The sequence below is a fragment of the Arachis ipaensis genome, chromosome B4 (genome assembly GCF_059453495.1).
Source record: "Arachis ipaensis isolate K30076 ecotype BB chromosome B4, ASM5945349v1, whole genome shotgun sequence".
NCBI lineage: Eukaryota > Viridiplantae > Streptophyta > Magnoliopsida > Fabales > Fabaceae > Arachis > Arachis ipaensis.
Genome location: NC_142439.1, coordinates 41,855,466 through 41,877,655, shown reverse-complemented (window position 1 = coordinate 41,877,655; position 22,190 = coordinate 41,855,466). Strand labels below are relative to the sequence as shown.

Sequence of the window (22,190 nt, the reverse complement as noted above, 5' to 3'; positions counted from 1 at the left end):
TCCTTCTTGTGTTGTTGATGAAGTGGAGATTGCTGCTACTTGGTTCATCTCTATCTTCTTGGTGAGGTCAGCCAGCTGCTGAGTAATGAGCTTGTTTTGGGCCAACAGAGCATCTACATTGTTTAGCTCCATCACTCCCCTTGTGTTCCCTCTTTCGGAAGCATAGAAGTAGTCGTTTTCTGCTACTGTTTCAATAACATCTATAGCTTCCTCAATGGTCTTCTTCTTGTTCAAAGACCCTCCAGATGAATGATCTACTGCCTTCTTTGACTCATAAGAGAGCCCTTCATAGAAAATGTGCAGCTGGACCCATTCATTGAACATGTCAGGTGGACACCTCCTTGTTAAGTCTTTGAACCTCTCCCATGCTTCATACAGAGTCTCACCATCTTGTTGCCTGAAAGTTTGAACCTCAGCTCTCAGCCTATTGATTCGTTGAGGAGGATAGAATCTTGCTAAGAATTTATTCACTACATCCTCCCAAGTTGTCAAGCTCTCCCTTGGGAAGGATTCCAGCCACTTGGCTGCCTTGTCTCTGAGTGAGAAGGGAAATAAGAGCAATCTATAGGTGTCAGGATGAACACCATTAGATTTCACTGTGTCACATATTCTCAGGAAGGTGGTCAAATGTTGGTTGGGATCTTCTTGAACACCTCCTCCAAACGAACAGTTGTTCTGAACAAGGGTGATGAGCTGTGGTTTAAGTTCAAAGTTGTTGGCATGGATTGTTGGCTCTTGGATGCTACTTCCACAATTGCCTGGGTTTGGATTAATGTAAGAGCCCAAAATTCTTCTATCCTCCCTAGCATGATTTGCTCCACCTCCTCTGCCATGGTTGTGAGTCTCTTCTTCATGATGATTTTCCATGTTTTCTTCCATGTTTGGTTCAAAGTATTCCTCAAACTGTTCCTCCTCTTCTTCAGCACCAACTACTCGTTTTCCTCTTGCATCCCTCCTTAGTCTAAGAAAGGTTCTCTCTGGTTCAGAATCAAAGGAAGTTGAAGCCCCGCTTCTTCTCCCTGTCATACAACCAACAAGTACAAGCAGAGAAGATAGGTGCAGACAGTATTTATGTCAGAATTGATGTTAGTTGTGGGTGATGCAATATATCAAACAGTTAGTGGGTTAGCAAACAGAATTGAAAATAACAAAGAAAAACAAAAGAGTAGATGGAGAAGGGAAGAAGTTTAACTAAAACAAAAAGCAAATCAATCAAACAGAAAATGAAATACAAAAAATAAAATGCTCAATCTAGTGATCTTCCAATCTAATCATTGTTGATGCACAATCAATCCCCGGCAACGGCGCCATAAACTTGATGCGTGGAAAACTTGTCTCTCAACAAATCTCCCTTCGGCAAGTGTACCGAAGTTGTCATCAAGTAAAAACTCACAATAGAGTGAGGTCGAATCCCACAGGGATTGATTGATCAAGCAACTTTAATTAGAAAAATGTTCTAGTTGAGCGAATCCAGAATTTGGGTTGAGAATTGCAGAAAATAAAATGGTGGGAATGTAAATAATAGAAAAGTAAATGCTAGAATTAAAGGACTGGAAGTAAATGACTGAAAATAAATTGCAGAATTGTAAATGGGAATGGGGGATTTGCTCATAAAAGTAAATCGCAGAAATTAAAGAGAATGGGTAAGATTAGAGATGGGGAATTCATTGGGCTTAGGAGATGTTGCAATTCTCCGGATCAACTTCATTTTCATCTCTTCCTCAATTAATGCACTCATTGATCTCCTTGGCAATCTTAAGTGATTGAATTACAATTCCTTGCAATTCAATCTCTCAAATCTTGATCAATAGCCAATTCCTTGGTCAATTGCTCATGAGAAGAGATGAAGTATGGTCACTGATTATACCACATGCATTTCTCAAACCAAGTATTGAGAGGGTTATAGTCACATACCCATCCAAATCCAATTTGGTCCAGCATGAGAAAGCATTTCTAACTTGATCTCTTCATTCCTCTTCCAAGGTTCAAAGGAGATCCAAGTTTGAATAGCTTCTCTTCCAAGATAACTACTCAATTGGATGAAGATCGAAAGCTTTCAAGTAAAATCAAGAGGAAAGATAGAAGAAGAACAATGAAAATTAGTATTGATCCATCAAATTACAACAGAGCTCCCTAACCCAATGAAAGGGATTTAGTTGTTCATAGCTCTTGAAAATGAAAATAAAGATGGAGAATACATCATAAAACTAGAAATTGCAAAGAAAGTAAATATAGAGAGTGGTTCTTCAGCCTCCAGAACTGCTTTACAATTCAAAGTTACTCCTATATATACTACTCTTCTCAGCTTCTAGTTTACTCTTCAAGTCTTGGGCCTTTGGATCTTGAGTTTGAAGCAGTTCTTTTCTTCATTTGGGCTTGGCTTTACTTGCAGAGAGAAAGTACTAAGTGGTCAGAGACTTCAGCTCAGGACGTTAGGGGTGTTAATATTTAGTGAGAATATAAGTTCGAGAACGTTAGTGACACTTAACATTGTCACTAACATTGTCACTTAATATTTGAGTGTCACTAACGTTGGCTCATCTTTCATTTCTCATCGTTAGCTTCCACGTTAACCAAGTTAACGTGGAGGTTAACGTGACTCTTGGGGGTTGTGTGGTTGCTTCAACGTTAGTGACAATGTTGAGTGTCACTAACGTTGTCGATAATTCTTCATCCTCTACGTTAATTCCCACGTTAACCAAGTTAACGTGGGAGTTAACGTGGTACTTAGTACCATAGGCCAACGTTAGTGACAATATTGAGTGTCACTAACGTTGGCTTCTCTCCCTCCCCCTTAACGTTAGAGGCCACGTTAACTAGGTTAACGTGGCTTCTAACGTGGCCACTTATGAGTGATTGCCAACGTTAGTGACAATGTTGAGTGTCACTAACGTTGGCTCAACTTCTCTTCTCCACGTTAGAGTTCACGTTAAGTTGGTTAACGTGACTCTCTAACGTGGGCATTAATGGCTTTCTTTGAGAGTGTTATTGGCAATCACTTTTCTCATTAATCCTTGCAAGTTACCTCCCCTTTCTTGCTCCTTTTTGGTCCTGAAATCAAGCAACAAGGTGCATCAAAGCTCTAGTCCAAGTCATGAGTAATGCAACATAATATTTGTCACTAAACTTATGCAAAATCCTCATGAAATCATGTAAAATGCACAATGTGTGCTTGAGTCAAGGCATAAGTGAATATTTACTCAAAACTAGCTTATTTCCTAAAGAAATGCATGAAACTAACCTAAAAAAAGTAAAGAAAAGGTCAGTGAAACTGGCCAAGATGCCCTGGCATCAGTCCCTAACCATGTGCTTGTGTCATGAAGGTCCAAGTGAAAAGCTTGAGATTGAGTGGTTAAAGTCGTGGTCCAAGGCAAAAAGAGTGTGCTTAAGAACTCTGGGCACCTCTAACTGGGGACTCTAGCAAAGCTGAGTCACAATCTGAAAAGGTTCACCCAGTTATGTGTCTGTGGCATTTATGTATCCAGTGGTAATACTGGAAAACAAAATGCTTAGGGCCACGGCCAAGACTCATAAAGTAGCTGTGTTCAAGAATCAACATACTGAACTAGGAGAATCAATAACATTATCTGAATTCTGAGTTCCTATGGATGCCAGTCATTCTGAACTTCAAAGGATAAAGTGAGATGCCAAAACTGTTTAGAAGCAAAAAGGCTACTAGTCCCGCTCATCTAATTGTAACTAAGCTTCATTGATATCTTGGAATTTATTGTATATTCTCTTCTTTTTATCCTATTTTGTTTTTAGTTGCTTGGGGACAAGCAACAATTTAAGTTTGGTGTTGTGATGAGCGGATAATTTATACCCTTTTTGGCATTGTTTTTAGGTAGTTTTTAGCATGTTTTAGTTACTTTTTATTATATTTTTATTAGTTTTTATGCAAAAATTATATTTCTAGACTTTACTATGAGTTTGTGTGCTTTTCTGTAATTTTAGGTATTTTCTGGCTGAAATTGAAGGACCTGAGCAAAAATCTGATTCAGAGGTTGAGAAAGGACTGCAGATGCTGTTGGATTCTGACCCTCCTGCACTCGAAATAGATTTTCTGGAGCTACAGAACCCCAATTGGCTCACTCTTAATTGCGTTGGAAATTAGACATCTTGGGCTTTCCAGAAATATATAATAGTCCATACTTTTTCCGAGATTTGATGGCCCAAATTGGCGTTAAACGCCAGCTAGAGACCCTTTTCTGGAGTAAAACGCCAGAACTGGCACCAAAACTGGAGTTAAACGCCCAAACTGGCACCCAAGCTGGCGTTTAACTTCAGAAATGGCCTATGCACATGAAAGCTTCAATGCTCAGCCCTAGCACACACCAAGTGGGCCCCGGAAGTGGATTTCTGCACTATCTGTACCTAGTTATTAATTTTCTGTAAACCTAAGTTACTAGTTTAGTATAAAAACTACTTTTAGAGATTCATTTTGGAACTCATGACATTTTACATTTCATATTGTATCTTCTACGGTATGAGTCTCTAAACACCATAGGTGGGGGTGAGGAGCTCTGCTGTATTTCAATGGATTAATGCAATCACTACTGTTTTCTATTCAATCACACTTGATTCTATTCTAAGATACTCACTCGTACTTCAATATAGAGAATATGATGATCCGTGACACTCATCATTATTCTCAAATCTGTGAACGCGTGCCTGACAACCACTCCCATTCTATCTGAGCTCAATGTAGTCATTGGGCGATAACTTGAGTGCGTATCTCTTGGGTCTCTAATCCACGGACCGAGTCCGTGATATTAGAACCTTTGTGGTAGAGGCTAGAACCAATTGGCAGCATTCCTGGGATCCGAAAAGTCTAAACCTTGTCTGTGGTATTCCAAGTAGGATCTGGGAAGGGATGACTGTGACGAGCTTCAAACTTGCGAATGCTGGGCGCAGTGACAGTGTGCAAAAGGATAGAGAGATCCTATTCCGATGCTAGTGAGAACCGACAGATGATTAGCAGTGAGGTAGCTGTACCTGGTATTTTTAATCTGAGACGAGAAATTCGACAGTTGATTAGCCGTGCAGAAACCGTGCTTGGTATTTTTCATCTGAGAGGATCATACCGCTTGCCATTGAAGGAAGCTATGCGTGTTTGGAGAAGAAGACAGTAGGAAAGCAGAGATTCAGACGACAGAGCATCTCCGGAACCTCAACCTGTTCCTCATTACTGAATCACAAGTACCATTTATTTCATGTTATTTACTTTTCATAAACAAAAATCATTTTTATCATTAATCTCCTGACTAAGATTGATAAGGTAACCATAGCTTGCTTCAAGCCGACAATCTCCTTGGGATCGACCCTTACTCACGTAAGGTATTACTTGGACGACCCAGTGCACTTGCTGGTTAGTTGTGCGGAGTTGTGAAAAGTGTAATCACAATTTTGTGCACCACCCTTCCAGCTCCACTCTGCAGCCTCTAATCTTCACTTTCGGGCTTGAAATCAAGCCAAAAGCAGCCCCGAAATTGCCCCCAGCGAATTTTGATATTTGCAGCACGTGACGCTTTGTCACCCATACACATCGGCCACACGTACGCGTCGCTGAATGAATTCCTAGTCACGTGTACGCGTCATCCATGCGTGCGCATCATTTGTTTGCTGCACCAGTCATGTGTATGTGTCGTCCATGCATGCGCGTTGCTACCAGCTTCTGAAATTCTCAATTTCTTGTGTTCCTTCCATTTTTGCGTGCTTTCTTTCCATCCTCTAAGCCATTTTTGCCCTATAAACCATGAAAACACTTAACAAATATATCACAGCATCGAATGGTAATAAGAGAGGATTAAAATTAGCGAATTTAAGGCCAAAGAAGCACGTTTTCAATCATAGCACAAAATTAGGAAGGAAAATGTAAAACATGCGATTTCTATGAATAAGTGTGAGAATAATGGATAAAATCCACTCAATTCAGCATAAAATGTACCACAAAATAGTGGTGCATCAAATCTTTCCACATTTAAACATTAGCATGTCCTCATGCTAAACTCAAGAGAAGTTATAAAGGAGTGAAGAGGAATGGTAGAATTTATGAAATGCAACCTACCTATATGAATGCAACTACATGTAAAATGTTGTTACCTACTTGGTTAAAAGTAAATAAATCTTTCAAGAAAAATATGAATTGGATCTCACTAATTCAAATCACAAAATAAAGTACAAATAGACTTGCAAGAAGAAAGCTCGTGAAAGCTGGGAACAAAGAATCGAGCATCGAACCCTCACCGAAAGTGTATACACTCTAATCACTCAAGTGTTTACGGTTTGATTCTCTCAGTTCTCTACTAACCTTGCTTTCTAAGGCTTTCTCTTCTTCTACCATTCAACAAAAATTTAATGCGCAAATACACATATCAAGAGGTCTTTTTTAAGGGTTGTAATGGGGTTAGGGTCAAAGTAGGATTGTATTTGGTCAAGTGGACTAAAATCTGAATCCTTGATTAACCTAAACATCCCACCTAACTTAAGACAATCCATGTAATCAGAATATAAAATCTAACTACCCATTAACAATATTTACCACATATTCATCCATCCGAATTTTGAGTACAGTACATATGCATTGCTATCACCATTTACTTTGGGGCATTTTGTCCCCTTTGTATTATTTGCTCTTTTTTTTTTCTTTTCTTTTGTTTTTCTCAATGCATATGATTAAGGTATTGAGTGCATGAATATGTGCTCAACTATTTTTTTTCACATTTTCACCAGAATATACAACACCCAATTCCCAAACCAAACGTTTCCAAACCCAATTTTTCCACACTTAATTCATGAACACTCTCACTAGTCTAAGCTAACCAAGGATTCAAATTAAGGACATTATTATTTTCCACTTAGAGTTAATGATATGCTAAAGTAAAGAACAAACAGGGTTAAAAGGCTCAACATTGGTTTGCAATGGATAATGAAAAGGATAAGGCCATATGGGAATGTGAACTATAGTGAAACAAGGCCTTAATCACGTAAGTGCATGTATACATGATGAGGGAAAAGCGATTTCACACAAACTCACCGGCAAGTATACCTGGTCGCATCAAGTAGTAATAACTCACAAGAGTGAGGTCGATCCCACAGGGATTGATGGATTGAGCAACTTTAGTATGGTGATGAATTTAGTTAAGCGAATATTTGATGATTTGAGTGAAATTTGATTAAAAGAAGTGAAATTGCAAGTAAACTAAAATGCAGAATGAAAATTGGCAAAATCTTAAAGTACTGAAGGAGTAAATTGCAGAAAATTAAAGTGTAAGAAATTAAATGAGTAGAAACTTAAAGTACAAGGAAGATAAATAACCGAAACTTAAAGTGCAAGAAATTTAAATTTACAGAATTTAGATTGCCAGGAAACTTAAATTGCATGAAAAATAAAGGGATCTGGGTGTTGGAAATCAAAACAGGACTGGAAAATGTAAAGTGTAGTGAATTAAAGAACTCTCAAATGAAGAAAGTCAGAAAATAGATCAATTAGAATTTTAGTTCCAAAACAAAAATGGAAAATTTGCAGCAGAATCAAAATAGAATAAAAACTCAGATCTCACTTGCTCTCTTAACAAAACAGAAAATAAGAAATTGCATAAGATAGAAAAACTAGAAAGAATACCAAGATCAGATCTCTAATTCATAAAACTAGAAACCGGAAAAATAAAAGAAAACTCCAAGGTGGAGAAAGTCAGAAGAATTCTCCACTCAGAGTTCCAAAACTGGAAACAGAAAATTAGATTTGCAGCAAAAGAAAGGAAACGAACAGAAAGAAAAATTTAGATCTGATCTCTCTTTCTAAAATTCTAAAATAAAACTTAAAAGAGAACCCCCTATGAAATCAAAATTTTCTTTATTTATACATTTTCCAGTTCTATCATCCAGTACTTAGAGTGGGATTTTTGGCCTGTGAAGAAGTGGATCAAAATGGCACTTGGTTGCTGCTTTCAGGGGAACGTTGCGTTCTCAAAGTGAGCGCAGCATTCATTCATCCAAGCGTACGCGTCTCTGACATGTGCGCGCCCTTTTGCGTTTTTGCTCATCGACGCGTACACGTCACGTACACGTGCGTGTCACTATCAGTCTTCAGCTCCCAGCATGCTCGCGTGCCCCTTTCACGTGTACGCGTCTTCAATGGCGTTCACTTAATGAGCGCTACGTTGGCTTAGTAAGCGCTGCCCACGCGTGCGCATCCTCTGCGCGTGCGCGTGGGTAGTAAAATCTCAAGTCTAGGCTTCAGCGCCAGTCACGCGTGCGCGTGCTTCATCACAGGTGCTCCATCGACGCGTGCGCGTCGATTGCAGAACTTTGCCTCCAAATTTCAATTTGCCCGAAAATGCTGAGTAAATGAACATAGCGTTCTCTTTGAAAACGAGCGTCAACTACTTCCATGCATACGTGTCATGCACACGTACACGTGGTTCTTCGAAAATTGCCCCTGATGCGTAAGCGTCCTGTACGCGTGCGCGTTGCAAGTGAGCGTGGCGTTCTTTATTTGAACGCAACGTTATACTGCAGTGCTTCTCCTTCTCTTCATTTTCTCACCTAAAATCAACCAAACAAGCAATCAAAGTCTCACCAAAATCACAAGAATTTGCATCATTCATAATAATCACTTAATTCTTGCATAAATCTCATGATTTTTTATAAAATAAATGATATTTGATTGAATCAAAATAATTATAACATTTCACTCCAACCACTTATTGTGCAAGAAAGTGCATAAAACTTAATGAAACAAATGGAAAATGTTTATGAAACTAGCATAAGATGACTTGTGATCACAACACCAAACTTAAATCTTGCTTGTCCCCAAGCAAGCACTAAAACATGAGAAGAAATGAAAGAAATCAGAAAAGTATATATGTCCTTATTTAATAGGTAATTGAATTTGGTTCATGGGGTTTTATGCAGATGCAATTGAAGCTCTACTTTTATTAGAATTTAAGATTGAAATGTCCCTTTAAGTGATAACCAAAGTTGCTACTGTGATCCTTGTTATTCATTCATCCCTGGTGTTTTGATTTTCTTTTGTTTTTCATGTTGAGAAGCCTATACTTTTATTCAAAGCTAAGTGTTATGTGTTACAGCAGCTTTTTAGCTTTGTTTTTCAGTCAACACATCTCCACCACAGACACTTGGCTCACAATTCATCCTAAGACATTGATGCCCAGCACCGCTTTGGGTCATTAAATGGTTTGTAATTGAGTTGCTCTTGATAATGGACTTTCAGTTGATAATCCCAGATTGATTAACCCAAGTTACCAAGTTTTAAAATACTCCTTAGAATTTAATAATCCAAGCAGATCCTAATACAATAGCATCACAGGCATGTGTCCTAAGGTTCCATCCTATTGGTGTCTAGCCTTATTATCTGTTTCTTTCATTTTTTTGGTTGCCAATTCTTGGCTTTTCTTCCTTTCCTTTCTTGCTTTTTCTTTTTCCAAGGATAATTATTAATTAAGAGTTCACAAGCAGCAGCATAGTTCATACTATAAAGGAACATCCTAACCTCTATCCTTTATTACTGAGCTTACTTTAACAATCAAACATGTACACCACCACTGAACTTTATTATCATTCTTACCACATTGGACATTTACTCTCTATTTTGCTTATCTTCTCTTATTTATGCAGAGGGAAAACAAGACATGTATTCAAGTAAGATGAGTGATGCAGACACTTATACTATAACATTTATTTTGAGAATTAAGAAAAATAGAAGTGCAAAACATAAAATCTTAATTATAAAAACAGCATAACTTGGAAGGCATATCATCTTGCAGATATGCATCTTCCTTATTTACTAAGGTTATGAAGGAACTCCACCACCTCTACTTCTTGTGCTCTTTTCCTTTGTTGGACTCCTTCTTCTTCTTTGAGTTCTTCTCTCCTCTTGGGTGTCAGTGACACCTTCTATCCTTTGCTTAGTAATTCCTCTGCCTCCCTTTACCCGATCTGTATCTGCATCCTCAAAGAGTACCCCTGCTCTGTTGTACAGCCTCAATATAGTACTTGGGTGACCAAGTCTGCTTGATTTGCTGCTGTCCTCAGCCATCTCTTGGATGCTATATGCTATGATTTGTGGGATATTGATTTCTCCTCCTCTAAGTATACAGTATGTCAAAATTACTCTATTTATTGTGACCTCTGAGGTATTTTCAATGGGGAGTATGGATCTTCTTAATATCTCATACCAACCTTTGGCTTCAGGTATGAGATCAATCCTCTTCAAGTAGCTTGGATCCCCATTTGAATCCCTTTTCCAGTCTTTGCCTTCCAAACATAAGCCATTTAGTAGCTCATCAGGATCATTTTCACCCTTCATTCTTTCATCAAAGCTTGGTTCTCTAAAGGGTATCACTCTTATCTGCAAGACCCTCATGATGGATGATGGGCTGAAATCCACATCAACCCCCCTAACATAGCTCTTGTAGGGAGGGCTGGTTTTGCTTGGCCTTACAGTATTTGCATAGAATTCTCTTATCATGATTGCACTTATGTCTGTGAGAGGTTCATACAGGAGTTTCCATCTTCTCTGTTCGACTATCCTTCTCATGATGGGGTACTCTCCTTCCTTCCATCGGAAACCAATCTTTGGAATAACTTCTTTTGCTTCCATCAACCTATAGTATCGTGACTTATGAAATTGAGACTTAAATATTTTGTCATCATAGGTTGGTGGTTCAGCTTCAACTGGTTGCTTCCCTTTCCTTCTTCTGGAACTTGATGAAGCCATTAATTGGGGAAGGAGTGGGGTGTAATGGAGTGTGAAAAGGAGGTTTTGGATATAGCACAGCTTATGATGAGGAAGAAGGGAAGTGGGCACAGTGTGATGTTCTTGATTGGAAGATATTGCATGAAATGATTATATTAACAAGGCAAAGATGTGTAAGCTCAGGGAGTGTTACTAGCCAATTTATAGCAAAGATATGACCAATTGAAGCAAGCTAAAGGCAATGGTGGTTCGGTCATCTTCAAATGAAAGGTGAGGGTTGATAAAAAATTGACGAAGGTGTTGTTGAGAGATTGAGAATGAATGGTGTGCATGTAGAGATAGATGAGGACAAAGATCACCTCTTCATTGGGCATAAGGTTCGGTCTCCAAGGCATTGATTCTTGCAGATTTGTGCTTCCCAACCATGCACATGTGACCTACTTTTTCTCCTTGAGGCAACCGTACATGGTATAGTGTTGTCCTTTCTCCTTTTTTCTTTATACCTATCCATTTAAACTAAGGCAACAGTAAGCTCAAAATTTGGATTTAGTACGGTGGTGGTTATCAAGTGAAAAGTACAAAATAAAATTTGCTATATGTTCCTTATTTATGAATAACCAACTATGCCCTTTTTGAATTTGAACAAAATATTGGTGAACACCAAACTTGTTTTCTGCTATGGTTGGTATATTCATTACAAGGGATATTTTAGTTTCTACCTTAGCCAAATAAATTCACAAGAATGATGCAGATATGGTTTACCTTTTCATGAACTTGACTCTTTGAGCAAAAGTGACTTTCCTGAAATTCATAGCATATGTAGACACCAAACTTAATGTTTGGCTATATACTTCAATAGAATGAATGAGTATATATCCTAAAATGGTTATATGATTAGCATGCTTGAAAAGCCATTTTAGAGTGTCTTTAGGCACACCAAACTTAGGAATCAGACATATGCTTCAAACAATGTGTGCAGTTATCAAATTTACCCATGAGAGTTCAAATTTATGCTAGAAAGACCATTAATTATTGAAATTAAAACAAAAGCAAGAACATCAAATTATGGGTTGCCTCCCATAGAGCGCTCTTTTACTGTCACTAGCTTGACATTGGTTCATTGTTAGGGTGGTTGATGATTATGGTGCCTCAGCTTGTCCCCTCTCACTGTGAGCTTTCTTCCTGTGATTTGATGAACAATCTCTATATGCTCCAGCGAGAGTATCTTATTGACAGTATAATAATCATCAAATTGTGGGTCTGTCTCCAATTGTTGGTAGACCAGTTTCACTTGGTCTCCTTTTGAGAACCCTTCAGTTGGGATTCTTTTGTTTCTCCACCCTTTTGGAACCTTTTTCTTGCTCTTCTTTCCTTTCTTCGGTGACCCTTCCTTCTTGTCAGCAGTTTTTTTATCTGAAATTTTCTTCTCAATGCTTGATCCTATGGCCTCTGGTTGCAATCCTTTTTCATCCTTCTCATCTTTATTACCCTTTTATTTTTCTTCATTGTTTATCTTTTGCTTCAAAGGTGATCTGATGAGTGCCTCCTTGGGCTTTTCCTTCCAATTCAAGTCTTCCTTTTCAATTCTCATGCAGCTTTTCTCTTCAGCAGTATACTGGATTTCTTTAAAGACATTTAGAGTGATCTTCTCATCATGTGCTCTTAGAGTCATTTTTCCCTTTTCCACATCAATGATGGCTCTTGCTGTGACTAGGAAAGGTCTTCCCAATATGATGGAATCGTCTCCCTCCTCATCTAGATCTAAGATCACAAAATCTGCTGGAAAGATGAACTTATCCACCTTGACTAAGAGATTCTCAACCACTCCATTAGGGATCACTATTGATCTATCAGCAAGTTGCAGGGTCATCCTTATAGGTTTCACTTCTTCTATGGACAACTTTCTCATCATAGGTAAGGGAATCAGATTGATACTTGATCCTAAATCGCACAATGCCTTATCCATAGATATATTGCCAATGGTGCTAGGTAGAAAGAAACTCCCAGGATCTTTGAGTTTTGGTGGGAGCCCTTTTTGAATCACTGCACTGCATTCTTGTGTCAGGATCACTGTCTCATTTTCGTTCCAACTTCTCTTCTTGTTGATAAGCTCTTTGAGGAATTTAGCATACAGGGGCATTTGTTCCAATGCTTCCGCAAGTGGGATGTTGATTTTCAGCTTCTTAAAAACTTCTAGAAACTTGGGAAATTGTTGATCCTTGAGCTCTCTTTGCAATCTTTGAGGGTATGGCAAAGGAGGAGTATAAGGCTTCACCTCCTTCCTCTGTTCTTGTGAATGCTCCTCCATAACTTGCTTTCCCTTCTTTGAAGCTTGTGGCTCTTCATCCTTCTTCTTGAGCTCTTCCTGGTTTTTTTCTTCAATTACCACTTCCTTCTCACTGCCAACCTTGTCATCCTCTAATATTCTTCCACTCCTGAGTTGAATTGCTTTGCATTCTTCTTTGGGGTTTGGAATGGTATCACTTAGGAAAGTGTTAGTTGGTTTTTCTGGCTGTTTGGACAGTTGGCCTATTTGTCTTTCCAGGTTTCTCAATGAAGCTTCATGGTTCTTATTAGCTAACTCTTGATGCTTCATCATCTTCTTCATCATCATCTCTAAATTGGAGATTCGTTGGAATTCTTGGGGTGGTTGTGGCTGAGTGTGAGATGAAGGTGGTTGGTGGAAATTATTTTGGTTGGTTGATGGGTTGTGGGGTGGATAGAAGTTAGAATTGGGGTAATTATTTTGTGGTTGATAAACCCCATATTTAGGGTTTATCTTGTGTTGAATTTAGAGGGTTTTGTCAACCTTTCTCCCATTTATCCAATGAAATAGCATGGTTTTGTAAATTCTCCTTTAATTGTGCTTAAGAGTGAAAACATGCTTTTTAGATCCTTAATTGTTTAATCTTGATTTACCTTTGATTCCATTAGATGCCTTGATATGTTTGTTAAGTGATTTCAGATTTAGGAGGCAAAGATTGGATCAAGGGAATGAAGAAAAAGCATGTAAAAATGGAGAACTCATGAAGAAATGAAGGAATCACAAAAGCTATCAAGCCGACCTTTTCGTACTTAAATGACCATAACTTGAGATACAGAGGTCCAAATGATGCGGTTCTAGTTGCGTTGGAAAGCTAACATCAGGGGCTTCAAAATGATATAAGATTTGCCATAGTTGCATTCATGCATAGGGGCGCGCACGCGCACAGTGCGCGGACGCGCCGATGGTGGCACATGCTTCACTTAATGCAACCCGTGGCCAGCGATTTTAGAAGCCTTGTGGGCCCAATCCAACTCATTTCTGATGCTATTTAAGCCAAGGATTGAAGGGAAATCAACATACTTTACATACTTTCACACATTAGTTTAGTTTAGTTTAATTTTAGGAGGGAAAGTTAGTTTTAGAGAGAGAAGCTCTCTCTTCTCTCTAGGATTAGAATTAGGATTAGGTTTAGTTCAATAATTTAGATCTAGGTTTCAATTCATGCTTTCTTCTTCTTCTACCTTTCAATTCTATGTTGTGACATTCATCATTCTTCTCTTGTTGTTATTTCTTTCTTCTATTTTGTTTGTAGATCTACTCTTGTTCATTCTATTTTCTTTTAATGCAATTTGAGGTAATTCACGTAGATCTTGTTTTCTTTGATTGTTGTTATAAATTCCTTACAATAATTAGTTGTTAGATTTCATTGTTGTTATCAATTTACTTTGCTTTACTTTTATGCCTTCCAAGTATTTGATAAAATGCTTGGTTGGATTTTAGTGTAGATTTTGTTCCTCTTGGCCTAGGTGGAGTAATTAGTGATGCTTGAGTTATCTAATTCCTTTATTGATTGATAATTAGAAGTTGATAATTGATTTGGATATCACTAAAGCTAGTCTTTCCCTTGGGAGTTGGCTAGGACTTGTGGAATCAAGTTAATTCATCCACTTGACTTTCCTCCATGGTTAGAGGTTAACTAAGTGGTAGCAATGGACAATTCTCATCACAATTGAGGAGGATAACTAGGATAGGACTTCCAATTCTCATAACCTTGCCAAGAGATTTTCATAGTTGTTAGTTTATTTTCATTGCATTTTACATTACTTGTCTCCTACCTCAAAAACCCCCAAAGATACTTCATAACCAATAACAAGGACACTTTGTTGCAATTCCTAGGGAGAACAACCCGAGGTTTAATACTTCGGTTTATAGATTTTAGGGGTTTGTTACTTGTGACAAACAAATTTTTGTATGAAAGGATTGATGTTGGTTTAGAAGCTATATTACAACGAGAATTTATTGTGAATTCTAAACCGTCAAAAGTCCAATCATCAGTGGTTTTTTGTATGGATTTTGGTTAGTTTGCTGATGGTTCTAGTGGTTTGTGTTGTGTGAGTTGTTTTGATTGGAGCTCATTTGCCATGAATTTTGGTTCTGGTTGTCTCCCCACCTTAGATTGGGATGGTTCCTCCAAGAGGAGTTGTAAGTGTCTCCATAAAATTCATTCTATCCAGCACCTTGGTTGTGCATATAGTTCACTTATTTTAGCTACTGCTCCTCATAAACTTCTTCATTCTGCCCCCATCCAGCTGATGTTTGATTTGGAGTGCTCACTGCTACAATTTGAAGACCATCAATCCTCTTAGCCATTATCTCCATTTTCTACTGGATCTATTGGTGCATCACCTTATTTTGTGCTAAGATGGTGTCCACACCTTCCAACTCCAACACACATTTCTTTTGAGCTGGCTGGTGCGGTATTTGTAACCCACTAACTTACCGACAAGTGTACCGGGTCATACCAAGTAATACCTTACGTGAGTAAGGGTCGATCCCACGAGGATTGATGGATTAAGCAACAATAGTGTTTGATAGGCTTAGTTAGACAAACAGAAAATGGTATTGAGATGCAATTAAAAGACATTAAACAATATAAAGAATATTGAAGAAAGGCAAGTAAATATTTTGGGAAAAATATGGAGAAGATAGTTAAGGTTTCAGAGTTATCTATTTTCTTGATTGACTTTTCTTATTAACTATTTTAATCTTGCAAGATTTAATTCATGACAAACTATTTGTGACTAGACCCTAATTTCTTAGACCTTCCTAGTCTCCTCTAAAAATCATCAACTGCCAATTCCTTAGTCAACTAATTCCAATTAGAGGGTGATAATCAAATTCTAGTTTATATGCCACAAGAATCCTAATTATCCAAAATTAAAGGGATTATATGTCACGTATCCCGTTAAATACAAACAATTAGAAATTCAGGATAATATGTTTTCAAGCTATTGTTCAAGTAAAGAGCTTTTCCAAGTTATACAAGAACTCAATTAGAACATGGGTTATACTTTCGTTCCACCCAAATTCATAGAATAAAGAACAAAAACAATTACTGAAATATAAATCAAAACATGAATTAAAATAGAAAAATAATAATATAAATCCATGCAATAGTCAGAGCTCCTAACCTTAACAACGAAGGATTAGTTGCTCATGGTTCAGAGTAGAAAATAAGGATTGTAAATTGGAATGGAATAATGTTGTGGCCTGGGATGGAATAATGTTGAGGTGGTATCCCCCTATTTATATCTAATCCTAATTAATTTAAAATCTATCTTTAAAACTAAAATAATATCTTTTCCTATTTTTAAAATTTGAATTTAAATTAGAATTAATTATAGCAATCAGCAACTCTTCAATTGATGGATGGGGACCACTTGACTTCACTAGGATCCACGCCTAACTTGGGCTTGGCAGCATGAATTAGAGTTTAGTTGAGTGAAACTGCACCTAACTTGGGCTTTAGTGCGCCTAACTTGAAGTGGGCAGGACCAATCTTGTGTATTGTTGTTGTGTCTTGAGCCTAACTTGAGAAATCTCAAGTTAGGCGCAGCCATGGCAGCGAGTTCGGAAAAGAAGTATGGACTATTATATATCGTTGGAAAGATTTAGAAGTTAGCTTTCGAACGCCACTGAAATCACGTCCATTGGACCTCTGTAGCTCAAGTTATTTAGGTTTGAGTGCAGATAGGTCAGGGTTGACAGCATCATTCGCCTTCATCTCTTCTTCTGCAGAAACTCCATCAAATCCAGCTAAATGCTACCTAAAATAAACAGAATTGCACAAGACTCAAAGTATCATCCATTTTGGCTAAAAGATAATTAATTCTTTATTTAACTCAACAATTTAGATGCAAATTCACTAGGAAAAGATAGGAAAGATGCTCACGCATCACAACACCAAACTTGAATTGTTGCTTGTCCTCAAGCAACCAGAACTAATATAAGCTTAGGATGTGAATTTGCATGAGAATGAGAGTTCGATTAAGCTCATGTCTCTTCTTATAGTGGGGTTTACAACTGCAATCCTGAATAGTTTTGGCATCTCACTTTATACTTTGAAGTTCAGAATGATTGGCATCCATAGGATCTCAAAATTCAGATAGTGTTATTGATTCTCCTAGTTCAATATGTTGATTCTTGAACACAGCTACTTTATGAGTCTTGGCCGTGACCCTAAGCATTTTATTTTCCATTATTACCACCGGATACATAAATGCTATAGACACATAACTGGGTGAACCTTTTCAGATTGTGACTCAGCTTTGCTAGAGTCCCCAGTTAGAGGTGCCCAGAGTTCTTAAGCACACTCTTTTTGCTTTGAATCACGACTTTAACCGCCCAGTCTCAAGCTTTTCACTTGACACCTTCACGCCACAAGCACATGGTTAGGGACAGCTTGATTTAGCCTCTTAGACCAGGATTTTATTCCTTTGGGCCCTCCTCTCCATTAATGCTCAAAGCCTTGGATCCTTTTTACCCTTTGCCTTTTAGATTAAAGGGTTATTGGCTTTTTCTGCTTGCTTTTTTTTCTTTTTTTTTTCTTTTTTTTTTCTTTCTTTTTTTTCACAAGCTTTGTGTTTTTCACTGCTTTTTCTTGCTTCAAGAATCAATTTTATGATTTTTCAAATTATCAATAACATTTTTCTTTTTTTCATCATTCTTTCAAGAGCCAACAATTTTGACATTCATAAACTTCACTATAAAAAATATGCACTGTTTAAGCTTTATTCAGAAAACAAAAAGTATTGCCACCACATCTAAGTAAATGAGACTACTCTAAAAATTAAACTCAAATTCTCATGCACTACATCTGTTCTTCTTTCTTTTTGATTTCAAGCTCAGTGGGCAATACATGAGAAATCTTTCAGAATTAAAGCACTTAACAGAAAATTAAACTAGAACCTATGAATCTACTAATAAAGGATCATGCAATAAACAAAACAAAGTAGCAGGAAATCGGAACATAACATAATAAAAGCGGGAAGGAATAAAAAATGAAAGGAACTCAACCACCTTAGTTATTCGAGCGATCGTTTTATTCTTCAAGTTGTGCTCCTTTGTGAAGATGATTCACCTCCCTTAGTGCCATAAAAATAAAAAGAAAATCCATAAGCAAAGTGTCAACACCAAACTTAAAGGTTTGCTTGTCCTCAAGCAAAGAAGAACTGAAAATAAAAATAAATAGTAAGAGGAATCTCCGGTTCCTATTCTAAAATAGCTGCATGATCAGAGAAACAGTAAAAAACTCAATAAAAAATCAAGTAAGAAAACTACTACTACGAAAAGTACTAAGGATACGAAATTATCGGGTTGCCTCCCGACAAGCGCTTCTTTATCGTCACTAGCTTGACGGTCAGCTCCTCTAAGGAGGAGGATCATAGGGGCTCAGCTCTTCATCCCTTACTTTGAAATTCTTTCCGGTGTCTCCATAAATTAGCTCAATATGCTCCAGAGAAAGGATTCTATTTACTGTATAAGTCCGCACTGGATTGCTAGTCAACACCACCTTCATTCCTGGGGAGAAACCTTCAGTGGGATCTTTTTGTTTCTCCATCCTCTGGGTACTTTCTTCTTTTTGGGAACCTCTTCCTTGGTGGATGATGCATTTCCAACACCAAACTTAGGTTTGATGTCAGGAGGAATTTTATTGATTGTCACCAAAAGAGGTTTGAGCTACAGATTTTACTGTGCATCATTAGGGGGTTCTTGAATGGTTGGATCAATAAGCTCAGTCTGCATGCACCTCTCTTCTTTACCCGCTGAATGTATATCTTTGAAGATATGAAAGATCAGTTGCTCATTATACACTCTGAGCACTAATTCACCCACTTCTACATCAATTAAAGCTCTTCCAATGGCTAGGAATGGTCTTCCTAGAATTATAGAGGCGTTCTCATCCTCCCCTGTGTCAAGAATCACAAAATCTGCTGGGAGGAAGAACTTACCCACTTTGACTAAGATATTCTTCACTAATCCGTATGCAGGCTTCATAGATTTGTCTGCCATCTGTAATGCTATTTTCATAGATTGTACCTCTTGGATTCGCAGCTTCTTCATCACAGACAGGGGCATTAAATTGATATTTACTCCCAGATCACATAACGCTTTCTCAAAGGTTGTGCTACCAATGGTGCATGGAATTTGAAAGCTCCCTGGATCTGGCATCTTCTTTGGTAAGTGATTCTGAATGATGGCACTGCATTCTTTAGTCAAGACCACTGTCTCATCTCCCTTTAAAGGCTTCTTCTTTGACAACAACTCCTTCATGAACTTGACATAAATAGGCATTTGTTCCAAAACCTCAGCAAAAAGAATATTGATTTGCAACTTTCTGAAGACTTCCAAGAACTTTAAAAACTGCTTGTCCTTAGTCTCCTTTTGAAGTCTCTGAGGATATGGCATTTTAGGCTTGTACTCAGGAGCCTTTGGCAATGTAGGATAAGTGTCAAGAGAGTCTGGGAATGGGTTGTCTGCATGCTTTGGATGGACAAGCTTTACTTCTTCCTTCTTCTCCTCTGGAGCTTCTTTTTCACAGGCTCCTCACTAACTTGTGCTTCCATACTTGCCACTTGTCTATCTATCAAGGTGATAGCCTTGCATTCCTCTCTTGGATTTGGAATTGTGTTACCAGGAAGGCTATTAGTGGTCTTCTGACCAATTTCATTAACTCTTGTGGCTATTTGACCCATCTGAATCTCCAAATTCTTGATTGATGCTCTGGTTTCCTGCACAAAACTCTTCATCATCTCCTAATTAGCATCTTCTTAGGATTTAGAGTTTTCCTGCTGAGACTGAAATTGGCGGTTATTGTAATTATTCTGTTAGAAGCCGCCTTGAGAATTATTGTTGAAGTTCTGAGGTCTCTGAGGTTGGTCTCTCCACCCAAAATTTTGGTAATTTCTCCACCCTTGATTGTAGGTTTGAGAATAGGGATCATTATTGGGATTTCTAGGAGCACTCCCCATGTAATTGACCTGTTTAGAAGGGGATTGAGTATAATCATAATTATTATTTTGCACAAAATTACCTGCCATGTCATAGGAGGCCTCTTGAGGTGGATTTTGGGTGTTGATAGCTGAGACTTGCATGCCACCCATCTGTTGAGTAAGTAGATTTATTTGCTGAGACATAAGCTTGTTCTGAGCAAGAAGAGCATTAACAGCTTCCACTTCCAACATGCCTCTCTTCTGAGAGGTCTCAGAGTTCACATGATTCTTGTTAGATGAGTATAAATATTAGTTGCTAGTAACCAATTCAATAAGCTCAATAGTCTCCTCTGGTGTCTTCTTCTTGTGCAATGAACCACCTGCAGAAGCATCTAAGCTCATCTTGGACATCTCACCCAAGCCTTCATAAAAGATATCTAGTTGAGTCCATTTGGAGAACATGTTCGGAGGGCATTTCCTAGTCAGTAGCTTGTATCTCTCCCAAGCTTCATAAAGAGTTTCATCCTCTTTCTGCCTGAAGGTCTGAACCTCCAACCTAAGCTTAGTCAGCTTCTTTGGTGGGAAAAATTTAGTCAAAAACTCAGTAACAACCTTTTCCCAAGTATTCAGACTCTCCTTTGGTTGGGAATCTAGCCATAGCTTTGCTTTATCTCTTAGAGCAAACGGGAAAAGCATGAGTCTGTACACCTCTGAGTTCACTCCATTTGTCTTCACAATATCACATATCTGAAAAAAATCAGAAATAAACTGATTTGGATCTTCATGAGGAAGTCCATGATACTGGTAGTTTTGTTGCACCAGGGTGACCAATTATGGCTTCAACTCAAAGTTGTTCGCAGCTATAGGAGGCACCACAATGCTTTTTCCATAAAGATCCGCAGTAGGGGCAGAACAAGAGCCAAGCACTCTCTTTTGTTGATCATCCACATTCGGATTTGCCACATTGGCATTAATAGTATTATTATTATCCATAGTGGACTCTGCAGCCCTGTAAACTCTTGTTGTAAACGCCGCCTGAAAGTTCTTTCAGGTTCAGGATCAAAGTCTAAGAGATCTTCTTTGTCTCTGTTCCTGTGCATACACAAACAAAAGACAAGAAAAGATGGGACTCTCTACGTCAGAGTGCAGAGAAGTCCCTGTAAGGTAACCTGTGTAAAATAATAAAATAAAAATACTAAATAAATATATAAAAAATTTTGAAAATAATAACTGAAATTAAAAAAAAAATTTCAAAAAATTAAAAGAAAAAATAAATAGGAAAATTAAAATAAAATCAACTGGGTAACACCAAACTTAATTTCAGAAATTAAGGAAAAAAATATTAATACTAAAATATTTTTATTTTTTTTATTTTTTATTTTTTAAAAAAAATTTAAAGATAAAAATAAAACAAAACTAATAGAATATAGAAAGAGAAAATAAAATAGTGGAAGTAAACAAAAACAAAAATAAAAGAAAGTAAAAATAGAAAGAAAATAAAATAAAAATGAAATAATAAAATATAAAAAAAACGAACTAAAGTAAAAAAAAAAAAGAAAGATCAAAAGCAAAAGGACGTAAAGGAAACACGAGGGGGGGGGGACGAATGAAACTGTACGGGAATGAAAATAAACAAAAAAATAAAAAATAAAAATTAATAATAATAAAATAAAACTAATTAAAATTAAAATGCCTAATCTAAGCAATCAAGCAACTAATAGTTGTTAATCACAGTCAATCCCCGGCAACGGCGCCAAAAATTTAGTGCGGTATTTGTAACCCACTAACTTACCGGCAAGTGCACCGGGTCGTACCAAGTAATACCTTACGTGAGTAACGGTCGATCCCACGAGAATTGATGGATTAAGTAACAATAGTGTTTGATAGACTTAGTTAGACAAATAGAAAATGGTATTGAGATGCAATATAAAAGACATTAAACAATATAAAGAATATTGAAGAAAGGCAAGTAAATATTTTGGGAAAAATATGGAGAAGATAGTTAAGGTTTCAGAGTTCTCTATTTTCTTGATTGACTTTTCTTATTAACTATTTTAATCATGCAAGATTTAATTCATGACAAACTATTTGTGACTAGACCCTAATTTCTTAGACCTTCCTAGTCTCCTCTAAAATTCATCAACTGCCAATTCCTTGGTCAACTAATTCCAATTAGAGGGTGATAATCAAATTCTAGTTTATATGCCACAAG

At 37.5% G+C, this 22,190-nt stretch overlaps 1 non-coding gene across 1 annotated transcript; it reads left to right on the top strand.

Moving 5' to 3' along the window:
• Positions 1-322: 322 nt before the first annotated feature.
• On the top strand, positions 323-426 carry LOC148567316 (small nucleolar RNA R71). The gene has a single exon (XR_015882008.1). It is a non-coding gene; the product is annotated as a small nucleolar RNA R71 (small nucleolar RNA).
• Positions 427-22,190: the final 21,764 nt, after the last annotated feature.